Source organism: Festucalex cinctus, chromosome 19, assembly GCF_051991245.1.
Source record: "Festucalex cinctus isolate MCC-2025b chromosome 19, RoL_Fcin_1.0, whole genome shotgun sequence".
NCBI lineage: Eukaryota > Metazoa > Chordata > Actinopteri > Syngnathiformes > Syngnathidae > Festucalex > Festucalex cinctus.
In genome coordinates this window covers 17,339,759-17,363,946 of record NC_135429.1, presented here as the reverse complement: position 1 = coordinate 17,363,946, position 24,188 = coordinate 17,339,759, and the positions used below count along the sequence as shown (strand labels likewise).

At 42.4% G+C, this 24,188-nt stretch overlaps 13 non-coding genes across 13 annotated transcripts; all 13 read right to left on the bottom strand.

Annotated features, from left to right (window-relative positions):
* Positions 1 to 576: 576 nt before the first annotated feature.
* Positions 577 to 741, bottom strand: LOC144008222 (U1 spliceosomal RNA). The gene has a single exon (XR_013280738.1). It is a non-coding gene; the product is annotated as a U1 spliceosomal RNA (small nuclear RNA).
* A 2,157-nt stretch (positions 742 to 2,898) lies between these two features.
* Positions 2,899 to 3,089, bottom strand: LOC144008180 (U2 spliceosomal RNA). The gene has a single exon (XR_013280704.1). It is a non-coding gene; the product is annotated as a U2 spliceosomal RNA (small nuclear RNA).
* Positions 3,090 to 4,447: 1,358 nt separating this feature from the next.
* Positions 4,448 to 4,612, bottom strand: LOC144008221 (U1 spliceosomal RNA). Its single transcript, XR_013280737.1, has one exon. It is a non-coding gene; the product is annotated as a U1 spliceosomal RNA (small nuclear RNA).
* Positions 4,613 to 6,747: 2,135 nt separating this feature from the next.
* LOC144008174 (U2 spliceosomal RNA) lies at positions 6,748 to 6,938 on the bottom strand. Its single transcript, XR_013280698.1, has one exon. It is a non-coding gene; the product is annotated as a U2 spliceosomal RNA (small nuclear RNA).
* Positions 6,939 to 8,297: 1,359 nt separating this feature from the next.
* On the bottom strand, positions 8,298 to 8,462 carry LOC144008220 (U1 spliceosomal RNA). Its single transcript, XR_013280736.1, has one exon. It is a non-coding gene; the product is annotated as a U1 spliceosomal RNA (small nuclear RNA).
* A 2,135-nt stretch (positions 8,463 to 10,597) lies between these two features.
* LOC144008173 (U2 spliceosomal RNA) lies at positions 10,598 to 10,788 on the bottom strand. The gene has a single exon (XR_013280697.1). It is a non-coding gene; the product is annotated as a U2 spliceosomal RNA (small nuclear RNA).
* A 1,359-nt stretch (positions 10,789 to 12,147) lies between these two features.
* Positions 12,148 to 12,312, bottom strand: LOC144008233 (U1 spliceosomal RNA). Its single transcript, XR_013280748.1, has one exon. It is a non-coding gene; the product is annotated as a U1 spliceosomal RNA (small nuclear RNA).
* A 2,135-nt stretch (positions 12,313 to 14,447) lies between these two features.
* LOC144008172 (U2 spliceosomal RNA) lies at positions 14,448 to 14,638 on the bottom strand. The gene has a single exon (XR_013280696.1). It is a non-coding gene; the product is annotated as a U2 spliceosomal RNA (small nuclear RNA).
* Positions 14,639 to 15,997: 1,359 nt separating this feature from the next.
* Positions 15,998 to 16,162, bottom strand: LOC144008219 (U1 spliceosomal RNA). Its single transcript, XR_013280735.1, has one exon. It is a non-coding gene; the product is annotated as a U1 spliceosomal RNA (small nuclear RNA).
* A 2,135-nt stretch (positions 16,163 to 18,297) lies between these two features.
* LOC144008169 (U2 spliceosomal RNA) lies at positions 18,298 to 18,488 on the bottom strand. The gene has a single exon (XR_013280694.1). It is a non-coding gene; the product is annotated as a U2 spliceosomal RNA (small nuclear RNA).
* Positions 18,489 to 19,848: 1,360 nt separating this feature from the next.
* LOC144008212 (U1 spliceosomal RNA) lies at positions 19,849 to 20,013 on the bottom strand. The gene has a single exon (XR_013280729.1). It is a non-coding gene; the product is annotated as a U1 spliceosomal RNA (small nuclear RNA).
* Positions 20,014 to 22,148: 2,135 nt separating this feature from the next.
* Positions 22,149 to 22,339, bottom strand: LOC144008161 (U2 spliceosomal RNA). The gene has a single exon (XR_013280686.1). It is a non-coding gene; the product is annotated as a U2 spliceosomal RNA (small nuclear RNA).
* A 1,351-nt stretch (positions 22,340 to 23,690) lies between these two features.
* LOC144008262 (U1 spliceosomal RNA) lies at positions 23,691 to 23,855 on the bottom strand. The gene has a single exon (XR_013280774.1). It is a non-coding gene; the product is annotated as a U1 spliceosomal RNA (small nuclear RNA).
* Between the last annotated feature and the right edge of the window lie 333 nt (positions 23,856 to 24,188).

Sequence of the window (24,188 nt, the reverse complement as noted above, 5' to 3'; positions counted from 1 at the left end):
CTCTACGAGCTGTATGTATCTCATCTGTACGAATACCGTGTAGTTTACAGTTGTCTTCTCGCGAGATGGTAGTAACAAGATGGCCGCCCTGTGACTTCAACGGCTTGCATTGGCGTGGATGGGCTATCGGCTATCAAGTCATATATCCAGGTCAGTGGTGTAACTGTCTTGTATATAAGGCTGCAGAATATTTTGTAGTGATTAGAACATAATTCACCCACGGAACGTTGGGACGAAGGGGGAGTTTGTTGGGATGAAAGGATAAAAGAACAAAATGTTGGTAGGTCTGTGAGCCTCGCGCAGAGTGAGTTGTTGTTGCTGTTAAACGATGAGAAGCTGATATCAATAAACCGCCGGTCTTTGGCTCCGGACTTCAACACTCTGCCTCCGACTCCCGTCACTGCTCGCTACATTGGTGACCCCGACATCCGCCTCGTTGACGTTTCCGAGGCTGAGAATTTGATCGAATTGAGCGACATGGCGAACTCCGCTGGTCTCAAGTTACCGGAGTTTTGGGTCAGTGTCAGAAGTCCAGCACCAAAATTAGCTTCCCTATTTTTTTTTAAACAAATTTATCAGGGGATAGCGCGAACGCAGTCCCCCACTACCACAAATTATGCAGTCGAGATTCCCACATTTGGGGAATTCGCAGGGGTCAGCACAACCGGAGTGCAATGGCTGAGCCTCACCCTGGGGGAACCACCTTCTTGATCATGGTATCGCCCCCTGCCAGGTAAGTATGAGTTGGATACGACGCCAGCGCGATTGTCATTCACGCGCACACTATGTGAAGTGACGGTTTCCTAACACGTGAACTTGTGAACCACAATACACACGCATCGGAATACAAGGACGTTTCTGAAGAATAAAGTAAGTCCTCATCACTGTCTGCTGGTCGTAACAATTAGCCCAGCTAACAGCAGAAAGTCCCATGTTATATTGTTTAATAATTACTCTCCAATGCATGATGTGATTTTCCTGGCTGGGCGATGAAGCGGGTTTTTGGAGGGAACTTTATACTTCAATTCACGCTAACTGTACAAAAGGCTCCTAGAAATAGTGTATTATTGTTGAGTGTTTATTTACATGAATCAGAACTTTGTTTGTATTGTTGTGCCTCCCCATGGCATGTGACTACGCGATTACGTATGACGATGTGTCGGGCGTGCATGCGCAGTTCAGTTCAGTAGAGAGCAGGTGGCTACAGCGGTGCTGTAGCAGTCGGATTGATCACGTTGTACGTAGTTTCGTTTGACAGAGTTCATGACCACAAAGTAAGTCAGAAATGTTTATTGTTGCATTGTTTATGTGTATTTCCAACTTGTATGCTAGTTTCGATGGCTATATACGGAGTTTAGAAGTGAACCGCGGGACGCTACAGCTCTGTAACAGTCGCCATTACCAACTGGCTATTTTACTGTTCTTGGTGGCCGCTAGAGGTCCCCATAGACCAGTAAAACATTTACGTGCATTCAAGTGAATTCTAAATGACTGTAGTAGGTCATTTTGAGCAGTATAAATATAATACCTATTGCGTGGGCAATGTTTTCTTTGTGTTTGTCCTTTATGGAGTTTCTAAGGCATATAAATACTTATTATGTCATTGTATAATTTGTGTGACATCTAAATATTGTGCATCCCCTTATTATTGTTATTCTGATATTTCAGACTCTGTTTCACCTGTTTCATCTACATCCATTTCACCTGTTGAAATCAACATCGATCAGAATACAGGAGAATGCGTTATGGTGGTTTGTTGATTCTTTACTGGTTATTCAGGAGATGAGGGTACAGGTGGAGACAATGAGGTCGAGACAAGCGGGTTGAAGCAACAGGTGAAATGGATGTAGATGAAACAGGTGAAACAGAGTCTGAAATATCAGAATAACGCATTCTCCTGTATTCTGATCGATACACCATCCTGTGTAGTGTATACACCTTCCATGAGCCAGCATAATAGCCTCCCCAATACTAACGTAGGAGTTAAAAGATCATTCACTTATGGTTGTCGTCAGTGGATGATGATTATTATCATCATCCACCTATGTAGGAAACGATGAGTAGCGAGAGCCAGTGTGGAGCGACACCTACTGGAGACGTGAGTGTAAAAAAAATCAATTTGTGAAGCAGACATTGACAGTTTAAAAATCTTATAAAACTCAATATGGATTTAATATTGGGAAGATGAAACATCTCAGTCAATGTGCATCATTTAAGACTAATTTAAATTGAGAGTAATGAACAGAAAGTGGAGATATTTACAGGAAAATAAATTGAAGGCAGGCAGCTACAACGCGTCGTCATACACAAGCAATTTGATAATTAACATAACATTAAACTGCGCCCATTCACACGGTAAAACATGCAACGTTTCGAATTGGAATAAAACAGACAAATTACCCGACTACATCAAAACAATAAACATAACTTCCCCTCCCCCACCCCCACTGATGTGGAGCTGTCTGTCAGCTGGGCGAAAGCTTGACACCGCGGCGCTTCCTGAAACCACATTTTTGTAATGCGGCACTTTACATTATCAGTAACGCTAACGGCGTTGTAACGATAGGAACAGTAATTAATTTGATTGCTCTGTTAGTGAAAAAGCAACGCAGTTTCTAACGCCGTTATATTTAAACTTCGTTATTCCCAACACTGCTCACAAGCACGCTTAGGGACAATTGGGAGCGCCCAATTAACCTGCCGTGCATGTCTTTGGAATCTGCCGTGCATGTCTTTGGAATGTGGGAGGAGACCGGAGTACCCGGAGAAGACCCACGCAGGCACGGGGAAGGCCATAGAAGTGGGCTCCGCGTGCACAACGTACATACAGACGCTAAAATGATGGAGATAAGACTGGTGGGTTAAACAAACGATAAATGTTTTTACATCGACCTTGCCAGGGGGTGCGCGGTTCCTGGAAGTACTGCAATACTAGGTCCATGCGTGGAGAGGACGGAGCAAGCCCCTCTTCCATCTCCATGTTCCAAAAAACAATTTAATATATGATCCCCGAATAGGGGACGTATCAGATATTAAACTGATAAGAACAGATACTACACTTGATCTTAGCCAAAAGGCCAAGAAGCGATACCAACACAGTGAAAGGGGCGAGGTCTTAATTCCAGAGACTACAACCTTAAGTTACGGTTGCTCACATCGCCTCATCATAATGGTCACATGCCGACACGCCAAACAACTATACTCAGATAATAATGAAGTTCCGTAAACTGTTTTTTTTTCAACCTGCATCAATCGAATGCTTTCAGATCTTTGTGTGTTGTATGTTTTGTGTCACGTGGTTCACGTGGGACCAATAGAATGCTGCGATAAACTTACCTCTTGATGTTGTACTTGATGCCTGAGGGAATTATTATTATTATTTTTAACTATGAAAAAAATATCAATTTGCAAGAGCAATCGATTGTTGGTTTAATGCTGTGGCCGACAGTAGAAGAGCTGTTTGATCAACATTTTCTCGAAAAGACAATCACGTGACCTGCCCACTGATCTATATATATGACTGGATAGCCGATAAGCCAAGAATTTTGAGGTCGCGAGGCCGAAGAAATGTTTCTCGGCATACGATACTATACATGTACAGTATCAAAATTGGAGAACATTTGAAACAGTACTAAGTAAGAAACAGCATGATTTATGGTGTGTTAAATGAATTAAACATAAAACAAGAGGACTTCAGACATTTTACAACTTGCCTTAATTACATGTAGAAATTACATGATTAATCAAAGCAGCAGTACATACCTGTCCAATTTTTAATTTATTTTTTAACTTGTTATATATATATTTTTTAAACTTGTTAAAATATAGTGAGCACCCGGTACAAATCCCTCACCCCGCCTCCGGTCTCTACGAGCTGTATGTATCTCATCTGTACGAATACCGTGTAGTTTACAGTTGTCTTCTCGCGAGATGGCAGTAACAAGATGGCCGCCCTGTGACTTCAACGGCTTGCATTGGCGTGGATGGGCTATCGGCTATCAAGTCATATATCCAGGTCAGTGGTGTAACTGTCTTGTATATAAGGCTGCAGAATATTTTGTAGTGATTAGAACATAATTCACCCACGGAACGTTGGGACGAAGGGGGAGTTTGTTGGGATGAAAGGATGAAAGGATAAAAGAACAAAATGTTGGTAGGTCTGTGAGCCTCGCGCAGAGTGAGTTGTTGTTGCTGTTAAACGATGAGAAGCTGATATCAATAAACCGCCGGTCTTTGGCTCCGGACTTCAACACTCTGCCTCCGACTCCCGTCACTGCTCGCTACATTGGTGACCCCGACATCCGCCTCGTTGACGTTTCCGAGGCTGAGAATTTGATCGAATTGAGCGACATGGCGAACTCCGCTGGTCTCAAGTTACCGGAGTTTTGGGTCAGTGTCAGAAGTCCAGCACCAAAATTAGCTTCCCTATTTTTTTGAACAAATTTATCAGGGGATAGCGCGAACGCAGTCCCCCACTACCACAAATTATGCAGTCGAGATTCCCACATTTGGGGAATTCGCAGGGGTCAGCACAACCGGAGTGCAATGGCTGAGCCTCACCCTGGGGGAACCACCTTCTTGATCATGGTATCGCCCCCTGCCAGGTAAGTATGAGTTGGATACGACGCCAGCGCGATTGTCATTCACGCGCACACTATGTGAAGTGACGGTTTCCTAACACGTGAACTTGTGAACCACAATACACACGCATCGGAATACAAGGACGTTTCTGAAGAATAAAGTAAGTCCTCATCACTGTCTGCTGGTCGTAACAATTAGCCCAGCTAACAGCAGAAAGTCCCATGTTATATTGTTTAATAATTACTCTCCAATGCATGATGTGATTTTCCTGGCTGGGCGATGAAGCGGGTTTTTGGAGGGAACTTTATACTTCAATTCACGCTAACTGTACAAAAGGCTCCTAGAAATAGTGTATTATTGTTGAGTGTTTATTTACATGAATCAGAACTTTGTTTGTATTGTTGTGCCTCCCCATGGCATGTGACTACGCGATTACGTATGACGATGTGTCGGGCGTGCATGCGCAGTTCAGTTCAGTAGAGAGCAGGTGGCTACAGCGGTGCTGTAGCAGTCGGATTGATCACGTTGTACGTAGTTTCGTTTGACAGAGTTCATGACCACAAAGTAAGTCAGAAATGTTTATTGTTGCATTGTTTATGTGTATTTCCAACTTGTATGCTAGTTTCGATGGCTATATACGGAGTTTAGAAGTGAACCGCGGGACGCTACAGCTCTGTAACAGTCGCCATTACCAACTGGCTATTTTACTGTTCTTGGTGGCCGCTAGAGGTCCCCATAGACCAGTAAAACATTTACGTGCATTCAAGTGAATTCTAAATGACTGTAGTAGGTCATTTTGAGCAGTATAAATATAATACCTATTGCGTGGGCAATGTTTTCTTTGTGTTTGTCCTTTATGGAGTTTCTAAGGCATATAAATACTTATTATGTCATTGTATAATTTGTGTGACATCTAAATATTGTGCATCCCCTTATTATTGTTATTCTGATATTTCAGACTCTGTTTCACCTGTTTCATCTACATCCATTTCACCTGTTGAAATCAACATCGATCAGAATACAGGAGAATGCGTTATGGTGGTTTGTTGATTCTTTACTGGTTATTCAGGAGATGAGGGTACAGGTGGAGACAATGAGGTCGAGACAAGCGGGTTGAAGCAACAGGTGAAATGGATGTAGATGAAACAGGTGAAACAGAGTCTGAAATATCAGAATAACGCATTCTCCTGTATTCTGATCGATACACCATCCTGTGTAGTGTATACACCTTCCATGAGCCAGCATAATAGCCTCCCCAATACTAACGTAGGAGTTAAAAGATCATTCACTTATGGTTGTCGTCAGTGGATGATGATTATTATCATCATCCACCTATGTAGGAAACGATGAGTAGCGAGAGCCAGTGTGGAGCGACACCTACTGGAGACGTGAGTGTAAAAAAAATCAATTTGTGAAGCAGACATTGACAGTTTAAAAATCTTATAAAACTCAATATGGATTTAATATTGGGAAGATGAAACATCTCAGTCAATGTGCATCATTTAAGACTAATTTAAATTGAGAGTAATGAACAGAAAGTGGAGATATTTACAGGAAAATAAATTGAAGGCAGGCAGCTACAACGCGTCGTCATACACAAGCAATTTGATAATTAACATAACATTAAACTGCGCCCATTCACACGGTAAAACATGCAACGTTTCGAATTGGAATAAAACAGACAAATTACCCGACTACATCAAAACAATAAACATAACTTCCCCTCCCCCACCCCCACTGATGTGGAGCTGTCTGTCAGCTGGGCGAAAGCTTGACACCGCGGCGCTTCCTGAAACCACATTTTTGTAATGCGGCACTTTACATTATCAGTAACGCTAACGGCGTTGTAACGATAGGAACAGTAATTAATTTGATTGCTCTGTTAGTGAAAAAGCAACGCAGTTTCTAACGCCGTTATATTTAAACTTCGTTATTCCCAACACTGCTCACAAGCACGCTTAGGGACAATTGGGAGCGCCCAATTAACCTGCCGTGCATGTCTTTGGAATGTGGGAGGAGACCGGAGTACCCGGAGAAGACCCACGCAGGCACGGGGAAGGCCATAGAAGTGGGCTCCGCGTGCACAACGTACATACAGACGCTAAAATGATGGAGATAAGACTGGTGGGTTAAACAAACGATAAATGTTTTTACATCGACCTTGCCAGGGGGTGCACGGTTCCTGGAAGTACTGCAATACCAGGTCCATTCGTGGAGAGGACGGAGCAAGCCCCTCTTCCATCTCCATGTTCCAAAAAACAATTTAATATATGATCCCCGAATAGGGGACGTATCAGATATTAAACTGATAAGAACAGATACTACACTTGATCTTAGCCAAAAGGCCGAGAAGCGATACCAACACAGTGAAAGGGGCGAGGTCTTAATTCCAGAGACTACAACCTTAAGTTACGGTTGCTCACATCGCCTCATCATAATGGTCACATGCCGACACGCCAAACAACTATACTCAGATAATAATGAAGTTCCGTAAACTGTTTTTTTTTCAACCTGCATCAATCGAATGCTTTCAGATCTTTGTGTGTTGTATGTTTTGTGTCACGTGGTTCACGTGGGACCAATAGAATGCTGCGATAAACTTACCTCTTGATGTTGTACTTGATGCCTGAGGGAATTATTATTATTATTTTTAACTATGAAAAAAATATCAATTTGCAAGAGCAATCGATTGTTGGTTTAATGCTGTGGCCGACAGTAGAAGAGCTGTTTGATCAACATTTTCTCGAAAAGACAATCACGTGACCTGCCCACTGATCTATATATATGACTGGATAGCCGATAAGCCAAGAATTTTGAGGTCGCGAGGCCGAAGAAATGTTTCTCGGCATACGATACTATACATGTACAGTATCAAAATTGGAGAACATTTGAAACAGTACTAAGTAAGAAACAGCATGATTTATGGTGTGTTAAATGAATTAAACATAAAACAAGAGGACTTCAGACATTTTACAACTTGCCTTAATTACATGTAGAAATTACATGATTAATCAAAGCAGCAGTACATACCTGTCCAATTTTTAATTTATTTTTTAACTTGTTATATATATATTTTTTAAACTTGTTAAAATATAGTGAGCACCCGGTACAAATCCCTCACCCCGCCTCCGGTCTCTACGAGCTGTATGTATCTCATCTGTACGAATACCGTGTAGTTTACAGTTGTCTTCTCGCGAGATGGCAGTAACAAGATGGCCGCCCTGTGACTTCAACGGCTTGCATTGGCGTGGATGGGCTATCGGCTATCAAGTCATATATCCAGGTCAGTGGTGTAACTGTCTTGTATATAAGGCTGCAGAATATTTTGTAGTGATTAGAACATAATTCACCCACGGAACGTTGGGACGAAGGGGGAGTTTGTTGGGATGAAAGGATGAAAGGATAAAAGAACAAAATGTTGGTAGGTCTGTGAGCCTCGCGCAGAGTGAGTTGTTGTTGCTGTTAAACGATGAGAAGCTGATATCAATAAACCGCCGGTCTTTGGCTCCGGACTTCAACACTCTGCCTCCGACTCCCGTCACTGCTCGCTACATTGGTGACCCCGACATCCGCCTCGTTGACGTTTCCGAGGCTGAGAATTTGATCGAATTGAGCGACATGGCGAACTCCGCTGGTCTCAAGTTACCGGAGTTTTGGGTCAGTGTCAGAAGTCCAGCACCAAAATTAGCTTCCCTATTTTTTTTGAACAAATTTATCAGGGGATAGCGCGAACGCAGTCCCCCACTACCACAAATTATGCAGTCGAGATTCCCACATTTGGGGAATTCGCAGGGGTCAGCACAACCGGAGTGCAATGGCTGAGCCTCACCCTGGGGGAACCACCTTCTTGATCATGGTATCGCCCCCTGCCAGGTAAGTATGAGTTGGATACGACGCCAGCGCGATTGTCATTCACGCGCACACTATGTGAAGTGACGGTTTCCTAACACGTGAACTTGTGAACCACAATACACACGCATCGGAATACAAGGACGTTTCTGAAGAATAAAGTAAGTCCTCATCACTGTCTGCTGGTCGTAACAATTAGCCCAGCTAACAGCAGAAAGTCCCATGTTATATTGTTTAATAATTACTCTCCAATGCATGATGTGATTTTCCTGGCTGGGCGATGAAGCGGGTTTTTGGAGGGAACTTTATACTTCAATTCACGCTAACTGTACAAAAGGCTCCTAGAAATAGTGTATTATTGTTGAGTGTTTATTTACATGAATCAGAACTTTGTTTGTATTGTTGTGCCTCCCCATGGCATGTGACTACGCGATTACGTATGACGATGTGTCGGGCGTGCATGCGCAGTTCAGTTCAGTAGAGAGCAGGTGGCTACAGCGGTGCTGTAGCAGTCGGATTGATCACGTTGTACGTAGTTTCGTTTGACAGAGTTCATGACCACAAAGTAAGTCAGAAATGTTTATTGTTGCATTGTTTATGTGTATTTCCAACTTGTATGCTAGTTTCGATGGCTATATACGGAGTTTAGAAGTGAACCGCGGGACGCTACAGCTCTGTAACAGTCGCCATTACCAACTGGCTATTTTACTGTTCTTGGTGGCCGCTAGAGGTCCCCATAGACCAGTAAAACATTTACGTGCATTCAAGTGAATTCTAAATGACTGTAGTAGGTCATTTTGAGCAGTATAAATATAATACCTATTGCGTGGGCAATGTTTTCTTTGTGTTTGTCCTTTATGGAGTTTCTAAGGCATATAAATACTTATTATGTCATTGTATAATTTGTGTGACATCTAAATATTGTGCATCCCCTTATTATTGTTATTCTGATATTTCAGACTCTGTTTCACCTGTTTCATCTACATCCATTTCACCTGTTGAAATCAACATCGATCAGAATACAGGAGAATGCGTTATGGTGGTTTGTTGATTCTTTACTGGTTATTCAGGAGATGAGGGTACAGGTGGAGACAATGAGGTCGAGACAAGCGGGTTGAAGCAACAGGTGAAATGGATGTAGATGAAACAGGTGAAACAGAGTCTGAAATATCAGAATAACGCATTCTCCTGTATTCTGATCGATACACCATCCTGTGTAGTGTATACACCTTCCATGAGCCAGCATAATAGCCTCCCCAATACTAACGTAGGAGTTAAAAGATCATTCACTTATGGTTGTCGTTAGTGGATGATGATTATTATCATCATCCACCTATGTAGGAAACGATGAGTAGCGAGAGCCAGTGTGGAGCGACACCTACTGGAGACGTGAGTGTAAAAAAAATCAATTTGTGAAGCAGACATTGACAGTTTAAAAATCTTATAAAACTCAATATGGATTTAATATTGGGAAGATGAAACATCTCAGTCAATGTGCATCATTTAAGACTAATTTAAATTGAGAGTAATGAACAGAAAGTGGAGATATTTACAGGAAAATAAATTGAAGGCAGGCAGCTACAACGCGTCGTCATACACAAGCAATTTGATAATTAACATAACATTAAACTGCGCCCATTCACACGGTAAAACATGCAACGTTTCGAATTGGAATAAAACAGACAAATTACCCGACTACATCAAAACAATAAACATAACTTCCCCTCCCCCACCCCCACTGATGTGGAGCTGTCTGTCAGCTGGGCGAAAGCTTGACACCGCGGCGCTTCCTGAAACCACATTTTTGTAATGCGGCACTTTACATTATCAGTAACGCTAACGGCGTTGTAACGATAGGAACAGTAATTAATTTGATTGCTCTGTTAGTGAAAAAGCAACGCAGTTTCTAACGCCGTTATATTTAAACTTCGTTATTCCCAACACTGCTCACAAGCACGCTTAGGGACAATTGGGAGCGCCCAATTAACCTGCCGTGCATGTCTTTGGAATGTGGGAGGAGACCGGAGTACCCGGAGAAGACCCACGCAGGCACGGGGAAGGCCATAGAAGTGGGCTCCGCGTGCACAACGTACATACAGACGCTAAAATGATGGAGATAAGACTGGTGGGTTAAACAAACGATAAATGTTTTTACATCGACCTTGCCAGGGGGTGCACGGTTCCTGGAAGTACTGCAATACCAGGTCCATTCGTGGAGAGGACGGAGCAAGCCCCTCTTCCATCTCCATGTTCCAAAAAACAATTTAATATATGATCCCCGAATAGGGGACGTATCAGATATTAAACTGATAAGAACAGATACTACACTTGATCTTAGCCAAAAGGCCGAGAAGCGATACCAACACAGTGAAAGGGGCGAGGTCTTAATTCCAGAGACTACAACCTTAAGTTACGGTTGCTCACATCGCCTCATCATAATGGTCACATGCCGACACGCCAAACAACTATACTCAGATAATAATGAAGTTCCGTAAACTGTTTTTTTTTCAACCTGCATCAATCGAATGCTTTCAGATCTTTGTGTGTTGTATGTTTTGTGTCACGTGGTTCACGTGGGACCAATAGAATGCTGCGATAAACTTACCTCTTGATGTTGTACTTGATGCCTGAGGGAATTATTATTATTATTTTTAACTATGAAAAAAATATCAATTTGCAAGAGCAATCGATTGTTGGTTTAATGCTGTGGCCGACAGTAGAAGAGCTGTTTGATCAACATTTTCTCGAAAAGACAATCACGTGACCTGCCCACTGATCTATATATATGACTGGATAGCCGATAAGCCAAGAATTTTGAGGTCGCGAGGCCGAAGAAATGTTTCTCGGCATACGATACTATACATGTACAGTATCAAAATTGGAGAACATTTGAAACAGTACTAAGTAAGAAACAGCATGATTTATGGTGTGTTAAATGAATTAAACATAAAACAAGAGGACTTCAGACATTTTACAACTTGCCTTAATTACATGTAGAAATTACATGATTAATCAAAGCAGCAGTACATACCTGTCCAATTTTTAATTTATTTTTTAACTTGTTATATATATATTTTTTAAACTTGTTAAAATATAGTGAGCACCCGGTACAAATCCCTCACCCCGCCTCCGGTCTCTACGAGCTGTATGTATCTCATCTGTACGAATACCGTGTAGTTTACAGTTGTCTTCTCGCGAGATGGCAGTAACAAGATGGCCGCCCTGTGACTTCAACGGCTTGCATTGGCGTGGATGGGCTATCGGCTATCAAGTCATATATCCAGGTCAGTGGTGTAACTGTCTTGTATATAAGGCTGCAGAATATTTTGTAGTGATTAGAACATAATTCACCCACGGAACGTTGGGACGAAGGGGGAGTTTGTTGGGATGAAAGGATGAAAGGATAAAAGAACAAAATGTTGGTAGGTCTGTGAGCCTCGCGCAGAGTGAGTTGTTGTTGCTGTTAAACGATGAGAAGCTGATATCAATAAACCGCCGGTCTTTGGCTCCGGACTTCAACACTCTGCCTCCGACTCCCGTCACTGCTCGCTACATTGGTGACCCCGACATCCGCCTCGTTGACGTTTCCGAGGCTGAGAATTTGATCGAATTGAGCGACATGGCGAACTCCGCTGGTCTCAAGTTACCGGAGTTTTGGGTCAGTGTCAGAAGTCCAGCACCAAAATTAGCTTCCCTATTTTTTTTGAACAAATTTATCAGGGGATAGCGCGAACGCAGTCCCCCACTACCACAAATTATGCAGTCGAGATTCCCACATTTGGGGAATTCGCAGGGGTCAGCACAACCGGAGTGCAATGGCTGAGTCTCACCCTGGGGGAACCACCTTCTTGATCATGGTATCGCCCCCTGCCAGGTAAGTATGAGTTGGATACGACGCCAGCGCGATTGTCATTCACGCGCACACTATGTGAAGTGACGGTTTCCTAACACGTGAACTTGTGAACCACAATACACACGCATCGGAATACAAGGACGTTTCTGAAGAATAAAGTAAGTCCTCATCACTGTCTGCTGGTCGTAACAATTAGCCCAGCTAACAGCAGAAAGTCCCATGTTATATTGTTTAATAATTACTCTCCAATGCATGATGTGATTTTCCTGGCTGGGCGATGAAGCGGGTTTTTGGAGGGAACTTTATACTTCAATTCACGCTAACTGTACAAAAGGCTCCTAGAAATAGTGTATTATTGTTGAGTGTTTATTTACATGAATCAGAACTTTGTTTGTATTGTTGTGCCTCCCCATGGCATGTGACTACGCGATTACGTATGACGATGTGTCGGGCGTGCATGCGCAGTTCAGTTCAGTAGAGAGCAGGTGGCTACAGCGGTGCTGTAGCAGTCGGATTGATCACGTTGTACGTAGTTTCGTTTGACAGAGTTCATGACCACAAAGTAAGTCAGAAATGTTTATTGTTGCATTGTTTATGTGTATTTCCAACTTGTATGCTAGTTTCGATGGCTATATACGGAGTTTAGAAGTGAACCGCGGGACGCTACAGCTCTGTAACAGTCGCCATTACCAACTGGCTATTTTACTGTTCTTGGTGGCCGCTAGAGGTCCCCATAGACCAGTAAAACATTTACGTGCATTCAAGTGAATTCTAAATGACTGTAGTAGGTCATTTTGAGCAGTATAAATATAATACCTATTGCGTGGGCAATGTTTTCTTTGTGTTTGTCCTTTATGGAGTTTCTAAGGCATATAAATACTTATTATGTCATTGTATAATTTGTGTGACATCTAAATATTGTGCATCCCCTTATTATTGTTATTCTGATATTTCAGACTCTGTTTCACCTGTTTCATCTACATCCATTTCACCTGTTGAAATCAACATCGATCAGAATACAGGAGAATGCGTTATGGTGGTTTGTTGATTCTTTACTGGTTATTCAGGAGATGAGGGTACAGGTGGAGACAATGAGGTCGAGACAAGCGGGTTGAAGCAACAGGTGAAATGGATGTAGATGAAACAGGTGAAACAGAGTCTGAAATATCAGAATAACGCATTCTCCTGTATTCTGATCGATACACCATCCTGTGTAGTGTATACACCTTCCATGAGCCAGCATAATAGCCTCCCCAATACTAACGTAGGAGTTAAAAGATCATTCACTTATGGTTGTCGTTAGTGGATGATGATTATTATCATCATCCACCTATGTAGGAAACGATGAGTAGCGAGAGCCAGTGTGGAGCGACACCTACTGGAGACGTGAGTGTAAAAAAAATCAATTTGTGAAGCAGACATTGACAGTTTAAAAATCTTATAAAACTCAATATGGATTTAATATTGGGAAGATGAAACATCTCAGTCAATGTGCATCATTTAAGACTAATTTAAATTGAGAGTAATGAACAGAAAGTGGAGATATTTACAGGAAAATAAATTGAAGGCAGGCAGCTACAACGCGTCGTCATACACAAGCAATTTGATAATTAACATAACATTAAACTGCGCCCATTCACACGGTAAAACATGCAACGTTTCGAATTGGAATAAAACAGACAAATTACCCGACTACATCAAAACAATAAACATAACTTCCCCTCCCCCACCCCCACTGATGTGGAGCTGTCTGTCAGCTGGGCGAAAGCTTGACACCGCGGCGCTTCCTGAAACCACATTTTTGTAATGCGGCACTTTACATTATCAGTAACGCTAACGGCGTTGTAACGATAGGAACAGTAATTAATTTGATTGCTCTGTTAGTGAAAAAGCAACGCAGTTTCTAACGCCGTTATATTTAAACTTCGTTATTCCCAACACTGCTCACAAGCACGCTTAGGGACAATTGGGAGCGCCCAATTAACCTGCCGTGCATGTCTTTGGAATGTGGGAGGAGACCGGAGTACCCGGAGAAGACCCACGCAGGCACGGGGAAGGCCATAGAAGTGGGCTCCGCGTGCACAACGTACATACAGACGCTAAAATGATGGAGATAAGACTGGTGGGTTAAACAAACGATAAATGTTTTTACATCGACCTTGCCAGGGGGTGCACGGTTCCTGGAAGTACTGCAATACCAGGTCCATTCGTGGAGAGGACGGAGCAAGCCCCTCTTCCATCTCCATGTTCCAAAAAACAATTTAATATATGATCCCCGAATAGGGGACGTATCAGATATTAAACTGATAAGAACAGATACTACACTTGATCTTAGCCAAAAGGCCGAGAAGCGATACCAACACAGTGAAAGGGGCGAGGTCTTAATTCCAGAGACTACAACCTTAAGTTACGGTTGCTCACATCGCCTCATCATAATGGTCACATGCCGACACGCCAAACAACTATACTCAGATAATAATGAAGTTCCGTAAACTGTTTTTTTTTCAACCTGCATCAATCGAATGCTTTCAGATCTTTGTGTGTTGTATGTTTTGTGTCACGTGGTTCACGTGGGACCAATAGAATGCTGCGATAAACTTACCTCTTGATGTTGTACTTGATGCCTGAGGGAATTATTATTATTATTTTTAACTATGAAAAAAATATCAATTTGCAAGAGCAATCGATTGTTGGTTTAATGCTGTGGCCGACAGTAGAAGAGCTGTTTGATCAACATTTTCTCGAAAAGACAATCACGTGACCTGCCCACTGATCTATATATATGACTGGATAGCCGATAAGCCAAGAATTTTGAGGTCGCGAGGCCGAAGAAATGTTTCTCGGCATACGATACTATACATGTACAGTATCAAAATTGGAGAACATTTGAAACAGTACTAAGTAAGAAACAGCATGATTTATGGTGTGTTAAATGAATTAAACATAAAACAAGAGGACTTCAGACATTTTACAACTTGCCTTAATTACATGTAGAAATTACATGATTAATCAAAGCAGCAGTACATACCTGTCCAATTTTTAATTTATTTTTTAACTTGTTATATATATATTTTTTAAACTTGTTAAAATATAGTGAGCACCCGGTACAAATCCCTCACCCCGCCTCCGGTCTCTACGAGCTGTATGTATCTCATCTGTACGAATACCGTGTAGTTTACAGTTGTCTTCTCGCGAGATGGCAGTAACAAGATGGCCGCCCTGTGACTTCAACGGCTTGCATTGGCGTGGATGGGCTATCGGCTATCAAGTCATATATCCAGGTCAGTGGTGTAACTGTCTTGTATATAAGGCTGCAGAATATTTTGTAGTGATTAGAACATAATTCACCCACGGAACGTTGGGACGAAGGGGGAGTTTGTTGGGATGAAAGGATGAAAGGATAAAAGAACAAAATGTTGGTAGGTCTGTGAGCCTCGCGCAGAGTGAGTTGTTGTTGCTGTTAAACGATGAGAAGCTGATATCAATAAACCGCCGGTCTTTGGCTCCGGACTTCAACACTCTGCCTCCGACTCCCGTCACTGCTCGCTACATTGGTGACCCCGACATCCGCCTCGTTGACGTTTCCGAGGCTGAGAATTTGATCGAATTGAGCGACATGGCGAACTCCGCTGGTCTCAAGTTACCGGAGTTTTGGGTCAGTGTCAGAAGTCCAGCACCAAAATTAGCTTCCCTATTTTTTTTGAACAAATTTATCAGGGGATAGCGCGAACGCAGTCCCCCACTACCACAAATTATGCAGTCGAGATTCCCACATTTGGGGAATTCGCAGGGGTCAGCACAACCGGAGTGCAATGGCTGAGCCTCACCCTGGGGGAACCACCTTCTTGATCATGGTATCGCCCCCTGCCAGGTAAGTATGAGTTGGATACGACGCCAGCGCGATTGTCATTCACGCGCACACTATGTGAAGTGACGGTTTCCTAACACGTGAACTTGTGAACCACAATACACACGCATCGGAATACAAGGACGTTTCTGAAGAATAAAGTAAGTCCTCATCACTGTCTGCTGGTCGTAACAATTAGCCCAGCTAACAGCAGAAAGTCCCATGTTATATTGTTTAATAATTACTCTCCAATGCATGATGTGATTTTCCTGGCTGGGCGATGAAGCGGGTTTTTGGAGGGAACTTTATACTTCAATTCACGCTAACTGTACAAAAGGCTCCTAGAAATAGTGTATTATTGTTGAGTGTTTATTTACATGAATCAGAACTTTGTTTGTATTGTTGTGCCTCCCCATGGCATGTGACTACGCGATTACGTATGACGATGTGTCGGGCGTGCATGCGCAGTTCAGTTCAGTAGAGAGCAGGTGGCTACAGCGGTGCTGTAGCAGTCGGATTGATCACGTTGTACGTAGTTTCGTTTGACAGAGTTCATGACCACAAAGTAAGTCAGAAATGTTTATTGTTGCATTGTTTATGTGTATTTCCAACTTGTATGCTAGTTTCGATGGCTATATACGGAGTTTAGAAGTGAACCGCGGGACGCTACAGCTCTGTAACAGTCGCCATTACCAACTGGCTATTTTACTGTTCTTGGTGGCCGCTAGAGGTCCCCATAGACCAGTAAAACATTTACGTGCATTCAAGTGAATTCTAAATGACTGTAGTAGGTCATTTTGAGCAGTATAAATATAATACCTATTGCGTGGGCAATGTTTTCTTTGTGTTTGTCCTTTATGGAGTTTCTAAGGCATATAAATACTTATTATGTCATTGTATAATTTGTGTGACATCTAAATATTGTGCATCCCCTTATTATTGTTATTCTGATATTTCAGACTCTGTTTCACCTGTTTCATCTACATCCATTTCACCTGTTGAAATCAACATCGATCAGAATACAGGAGAATGCGTTATGGTGGTTTGTTGATTCTTTACTGGTTATTCAGGAGATGAGGGTACAGGTGGAGACAATGAGGTCGAGACAAGCGGGTTGAAGCAACAGGTGAAATGGATGTAGATGAAACAGGTGAAACAGAGTCTGAAATATCAGAATAACGCATTCTCCTGTATTCTGATCGATACACCATCCTGTGTAGTGTATACACCTTCCATGAGCCAGCATAATAGCCTCCCCAATACTAACGTAGGAGTTAAAAGATCATTCACTTATGGTTGTCGTCAGTGGATGATGATTATTATCATCATCCACCTATGTAGGAAACGATGAGTAGCGAGAGCCAGTGTGGAGCGACACCTACTGGAGACGTGAGTGTAAAAAAAATCAATTTGTGAAGCAGACATTGACAGTTTAAAAATCTTATAAAACTCAATATGGATTTAATATTGGGAAGATGAAACATCTCAGTCAATGTGCATCATTTAAGACTAATTTAAATTGAGAGTAATGAACAGAAAGTGGAGATATTTACAGGAAAATAAATTGAAGGCAGGCAGCTACAACGCGTCGTCATACACAAGCAATTTGATAATTAACATAACATTAAACTGCGCCCATTCACACGGTAAAACATGCAACGTTTCGAATTGGAATAAAACAGACAAATTACCCGACTACATCAAAACAATAAACATAACTTCCCCTCCCCCACCCCCACTGATGTGGAGCTGTCTGTCAGCTGGGCGAAAGCTTGACACCGCGGCGCTTCCTGAAACCACATTTTTGTAATGCGGCACTTTACATTATCAGTAACGCTAACGGCGTTGTAACGATAGGAACAGTAATTAATTTGATTGCTCTGTTAGTGAAAAAGCAACGCAGTTTCTAACGCCGTTATATTTAAACTTCGTTATTCCCAACACTGCTCACAAGCACGCTTAGGGACAATTGGGAGCGCCCAATTAACCTGCCGTGCATGTCTTTGGAATGTGGGAGGAGACCGGAGTACCCGGAGAAGACCCACGCAGGCACGGGGAAGGCCATAGAAGTGGGCTCCGCGTGCACAACGTACATACAGACGCTAAAATGATGGAGATAAGACTGGTGGGTTAAACAAACGATAAATGTTTTTACATCGACCTTGCCAGGGGGTGCACGGTTCCTGGAAGTACTGCAATACCAGGTCCATGCGTGGAGAGGACGGAGCAAGCCCCTCTTCCATCTCCATGTTCCAAAAAACAATTTAATATATGAACCCCGAATAGGGGACGTATCAGATATTAAACTGATAAGAACAGATACTACACTTGATCTTAGCCAAAAGGCCGAGAAGCGATACCAACACAGTGAAAGGGGCGAGGTCTTAATTCCAGAGACTACAACCTTAAGTTACGGTTGCTCACATCGCCTCATCATAATGGTCACATGCCGACACGCCAAACAACTATACTCAGATAATAATGAAGTTCCGTAAACTGTTTTTTTTTCAACCTGCATCAATCGAATGCTTTCAGATCTTTGTGTGTTGTATGTTTTGTGTCACGTGGTTCACGTGGGACCAATAGAATGCTGCGATAAACTTACCTCTTGATGTTGTACTTGATGCCTGAGGGAATTATTATTATTATTTTTAACTATGAAAAAAATATCAATTTGCAAGAGCAATCGATTGTTGGTTTAATGCTGTGGCCGACAGTAGAAGAGCTGTTTGATCAACATTTTCTCGAAAAGACAATCACGTGACCTGCCCACTGATCTATATATATGACTGGATAGCCGATAAGCCAATAATTTTGAGGTCGCGCGGCCGAAGAAATGTTTCTCGGCATACGATACTATACATGTACAGTATCAAAATTGGAGAACATTTGAAACAGTACTAAGTAAGAAACAGCATGATTTATGGTGTGTTAAATGAATTAAACATAAAACAAGAGGACTTCAGACATTTTACAACTTGCCTTAATTACATGTATAAATTACATGATTAATCAAAGCAGCAGTACATACCTGTCCAATTTTTAATTTATTTTTTAACTTGTTATATATATATTTTTTTAAACTTGTTAAAATATAGTGAGCACCCGGTACAAATCCCTCACCCCGCCTCCGGTCTCTACGAGCTGTACGTATCTCATCTGTACGAATACCGTGTAGTTTACAGTTGTCTTCTCGCGAGATGGCAGTAACAAGATGGCCGCCCTGTGACTTCAACGGCTTGCATTGGCGTGGATGGGCTATCGGCTATCAAGTCATATATCCAGGTCAGTGGTGTAACTGTCTTGTATATAAGGCTGCAGAATATTTTGTAGTGATTAGAACATAATTCACCCACGGAACGTTGGGACGAAGGGGGAGTTTGTTGGGATGAAAGGATGAAAGGATAAAAGAACAAAATGTTGGTAGGTCTGTGAGCCTCGCGCAGAGTGAGTTGTTGTTGCTGTTAAACGATGAGAAGCTGATATCAATAAACCGCCGGTCTTTGGCTCCGGACTTCAACACTCTGCCTCCGACTCCCGTCACTGCTCGCTACATTGGTGACCCCGACATCCGCCTCGTTGACGTTTCCGAGGCTGAGAATTTGATCGAATTGAGCGACATGGCGAACTCCGCTGGTCTCAAGTTACCGGAGTTTTGGGTCAGTGTCAGAAGTCCAGCACCAAAATTAGCTTCCCTATTTTTTTTGAACAAATTTATCAGGGGATAGCGCGAACGCAGTCCCCCACTACCACAAATTATGCAGTCGAGATTCCCACATTTGGGGAATTCGCAGGGGTCAGCACAACCGGAGTGCAATGGCTGAGCCTCACCCTGGGGGAACCACCTTCTTGATCATGGTATCGCCCCCTGCCAGGTAAGTATGAGTTGGATACGACGCCAGCGCGATTGTCATTCACGCGCACACTATGTGAAGTGACGGTTTCCTAACACGTGAACTTGTGAACCACAATACACACGCATCGGAATACAAGGACGTTTCTGAAGAATAAAGTAAGTCCTCATCACTGTCTGCTGGTCGTAACAATTAGCCCAGCTAACAGCAGAAAGTCCCATGTTATATTGTTTAATAATTACTCTCCAATGCATGATGTGATTTTCCTGGCTGGGCGATGAAGCGGGTTTTTGGAGGGAACTTTATACTTCAATTCACGCTAACTGTACAAAAGGCTCCTAGAAATAGTGTATTATTGTTGAGTGTTTATTTACATGAATCAGAACTTTGTTTGTATTGTTGTGCCTCCCCATGGCATGTGACTACGCGATTACGTATGACGATGTGTCGGGCGTGCATGCGCAGTTCAGTTCAGTAGAGAGCAGGTGGCTACAGCGGTGCTGTAGCAGTCGGATTGATCACGTTGTACGTAGTTTCGTTTGACAGAGTTCATGACCACAAAGTAAGTCAGAAATGTTTATTGTTGCATTGTTTATGTGTATTTCCAACTTGTATGCTAGTTTCGATGGCTATATACGGAGTTTAGAAGTGAACCGCGGGACGCTACAGCTCTGTAACAGTCGCCATTACCAACTGGCTATTTTACTGTTCTTGGTGGCCGCTAGAGGTCCCCATAGACCAGTAAAACATTTACGTGCATTCAAGTGAATTCTAAATGACTGTAGTAGGTCATTTTGAGCAGTATAAATATAATACCTATTGCGTGTGCAATGTTTTCTTTGTGTTTGTCCTTTATGGAGTTTCTAAGGCATATAAATACTTATTATGTCATTGTATAATTTGTGTGACATCTAAATATTGTGCATCCCCTTATTATTGTTATTCTGATATTTCAGACTCTGTTTCACCTGTTTCATCTACATCCATTTCACCTGTTGAAATCAACATCGATCAGAATACAGGAGAATGCGTTATGGTGGTTTGTTGATTCTTTACTGGTTATTCAGGAGATGAGGGTACAGGTGGAGACAATGAGGTCGAGACAAGCGGGTTGAAGCAACAGGTGAAATGGATGTAGATGAAACAGGTGAAACAGAGTCTGAAATATCAGAATAACGCATTCTCCTGTATTCTGATCGATACACCATCCTGTGTAGTGTATACACCTTCCATGAGCCAGCATAATAGCCTCCCCAATACTAACGTAGGAGTTAAAAGATCATTCACTTATGGTTGTCGTCAGTGGATGATGATTATTATCATCATCCACCTATGTAGGAAACGATGAGTCGCGAGAGCCAGTGTGGAGCGACACCTACTGGAGACGTGAGTGTAAAAAAAATCAATTTGTGAAGCAGACATTGACAGTTTAAAAATCTTATAAAACTCAATATGGATTTAATATTGGGAAGATGAAACATCTCAGTCAATGTGCATCATTTAAGACTAATTTAAATTGAGAGTAATGAACAGAAAGTGGAGATATTTACAGGAAAATAAATTGAAGGCAGGCAGCTACAACGCGTCGTCATACACAAGCAATTTGATAATTAACATAACATTAAACTGCGCCCATTCACACGGTAAAACATGCAACGTTTCGAATTGGAATAAAACAGACAAATTACCCGACTACATCAAAACAATAAACATAACTTCCCCTCCCCCACCCCCACTGATGTGGAGCTGTCTGTCAGCTGGGCGAAAGCTTGACACCGCGGCGCTTCCTGAAACCACATTTTTGTAATGCGGCACTTTACATTATCAGTAACGCTAACGGCGTTGTAACGATAGGAACAGTAATTAATTTGATTGCTCTGTTAGTGAAAAAGCAACGCAGTTTCTAACGCCGTTATATTTAAACTTCGTTATTCCCAACACTGCTCACAAGCACGCTTAGGGACAATTGGGAGCGCCCAATTAACCTGCCGTGCATGTCTTTGGAATGTGGGAGGAGACCGGAGTACCCGGAGAAGACCCACGCAGGCACGGGGAAGGCCATAGAAGTGGGCTCCGCGTGCACAACGTACATACAGACGCTAAAATGATGGAGATAAGACTGGTGGGTTAAACAAACGATAAATGTTTTTACATCGACCTTGCCAGGGGGTGCACGGTTCCTGGAAGTACTGCAATACCAGGTCCATGCGTGGAGAGGACGGAGCAAGCCCCTCTTCCATCTCCATGTTCCAAAAAACAATTTAATATATGATCCCCGAATAGGGGACGTATCAGATATTAAACTGATAAGAACAGATACTACACTTGATCTTAGCCAAAAGGCCGAGAAGCGATACCAACACAGTGAAAGGGGCGAGGTCTTAATTCCAGAGACTACAACCTTAAGTTACGGTTGCTCACATCGCCTCATCATAATGGTCACATGCCGACACGCCAAACAACTATACTCAGATAATAATGAAGTTCCGTAAACTGTTTTTTTTTCAACCTGCATCAATCGAATGCTTTCAGATCTTTGTGTGTTGTATGTTTTGTGTCACGTGGTTCACGTGGGACCAATAGAATGCTGCGATAAACTTACCTCTTGATGTTGTACTTGATGCCTGAGGGAATTATTATTATTATTTTTAACTATGAAAAAAATATCAATTTGCAAGAGCAATCGATTGTTGGTTTAATGCTGTGGCCGACAGTAGAAGAGCTGTTTGATCAACATTTTCTCGAAAAGACAATCACGTGACCTGCCCACTGATCTATATATATGACTGGATAGCCGATAAGCCAAGAATTTTGAGGTCGCGAGGCCGAAGAAATGTTTCTCGGCATACGATACTATACATGTACAGTATCAAAATTGGAGAACATTTGAAACAGTACTAAGTAAGAAACAGCATGATTTATGGTGTGTTAAATGAATTAAACATAAAACAAGAGGACTTCAGACATTTTACAACTTGCCTTAATTACATGTAGAAATTACATGATTAATCAAAGCAGCAGTACATACCTGTCCAATTTTTAATTTATTTTTTAACTTGTTATATATATATTTTTTAAACTTGTTAAAATATAGTGACCACCCGGTACAAATCCCTCACCCCGCCTCCGGTCTCTACGAGCTGTATGTATCTCATCTGTACGAATACCGTGTAGTTTACAGTTGTCTTCTCGCGAGATGGCAGTAACAAGATGGCCGCCCTGTGACTTCAACGGCTTGCATTGGCGTGGATGGGCTATCGGCTATCAAGTCATATATCCAGGTCAGTGGTGTAACTGTCTTGTATATAAGGCTGCAGAATATTTTGTAGTGATTAGAACATAATTCACCCACGGAACGTTGGGACGAAGGGGGAGTTTGTTGGGATGAAAGGATAAAAGAACAAAATGTTGGTAGGTCTGTGAGCCTCGCGCAGAGTGAGTTGTTGTTGCTGTTAAACGATGAGAAGCTGATATCAATAAACCGCCGGTCTTTGGCTCCGGACTTCAACACTCTGCCTCCGACTCCCGTCACTGCTCGCTACATTGGTGACCCCGACATCCGCCTCGTTGACGTTTCCGAGGCTGAGAATTTGATCGAATTGAGCGACATGGCGAACTCCGCTGGTCTCAAGTTACCGGAGTTTTGGGTCAGTGTCAGAAGTCCAGCACCAAAATTAGCTTCCCTATTTTTTTTAAACAAATTTATCAGGGGATAGCGCGAACGCAGTCCCCCACTACCACAAATTATGCAGTCGAGATTCCCACATTTGGGGAATTGGCAGAGGTCAGCACAACCGGAGTGCAATGACTGAGCCTCACCCTGGGGGAACCACCTTCTTGATCATGGTATCGCCCCCTGCCAGGTAAGTATGAGTTGGATACGACGCCAGCGCGATTGTCATTCACGCGCACACTATGTGAAGTGACGGTTTCCTAACACGTGAAATTGTGAACCACAATACACACGCATCGGAATACAAGGACGTTTCTGAAGAATAAAGTAAGTCCTCATCACTGTCTGCTGGTCGTAACAATTAGCCCAGCTAACAGCAGAAAGTCCCATGTTATATTGTTTAATAATTATTCTCCAATGCATGATGTGATTTTCCTGGCTGGGCGATGAAGCGGGTTTTTGGAGGGAACTTTATACTTCAATTCACGCTAACTGTACAAAAGGCTCCTAGAAATAGTGTATTATTGTTGA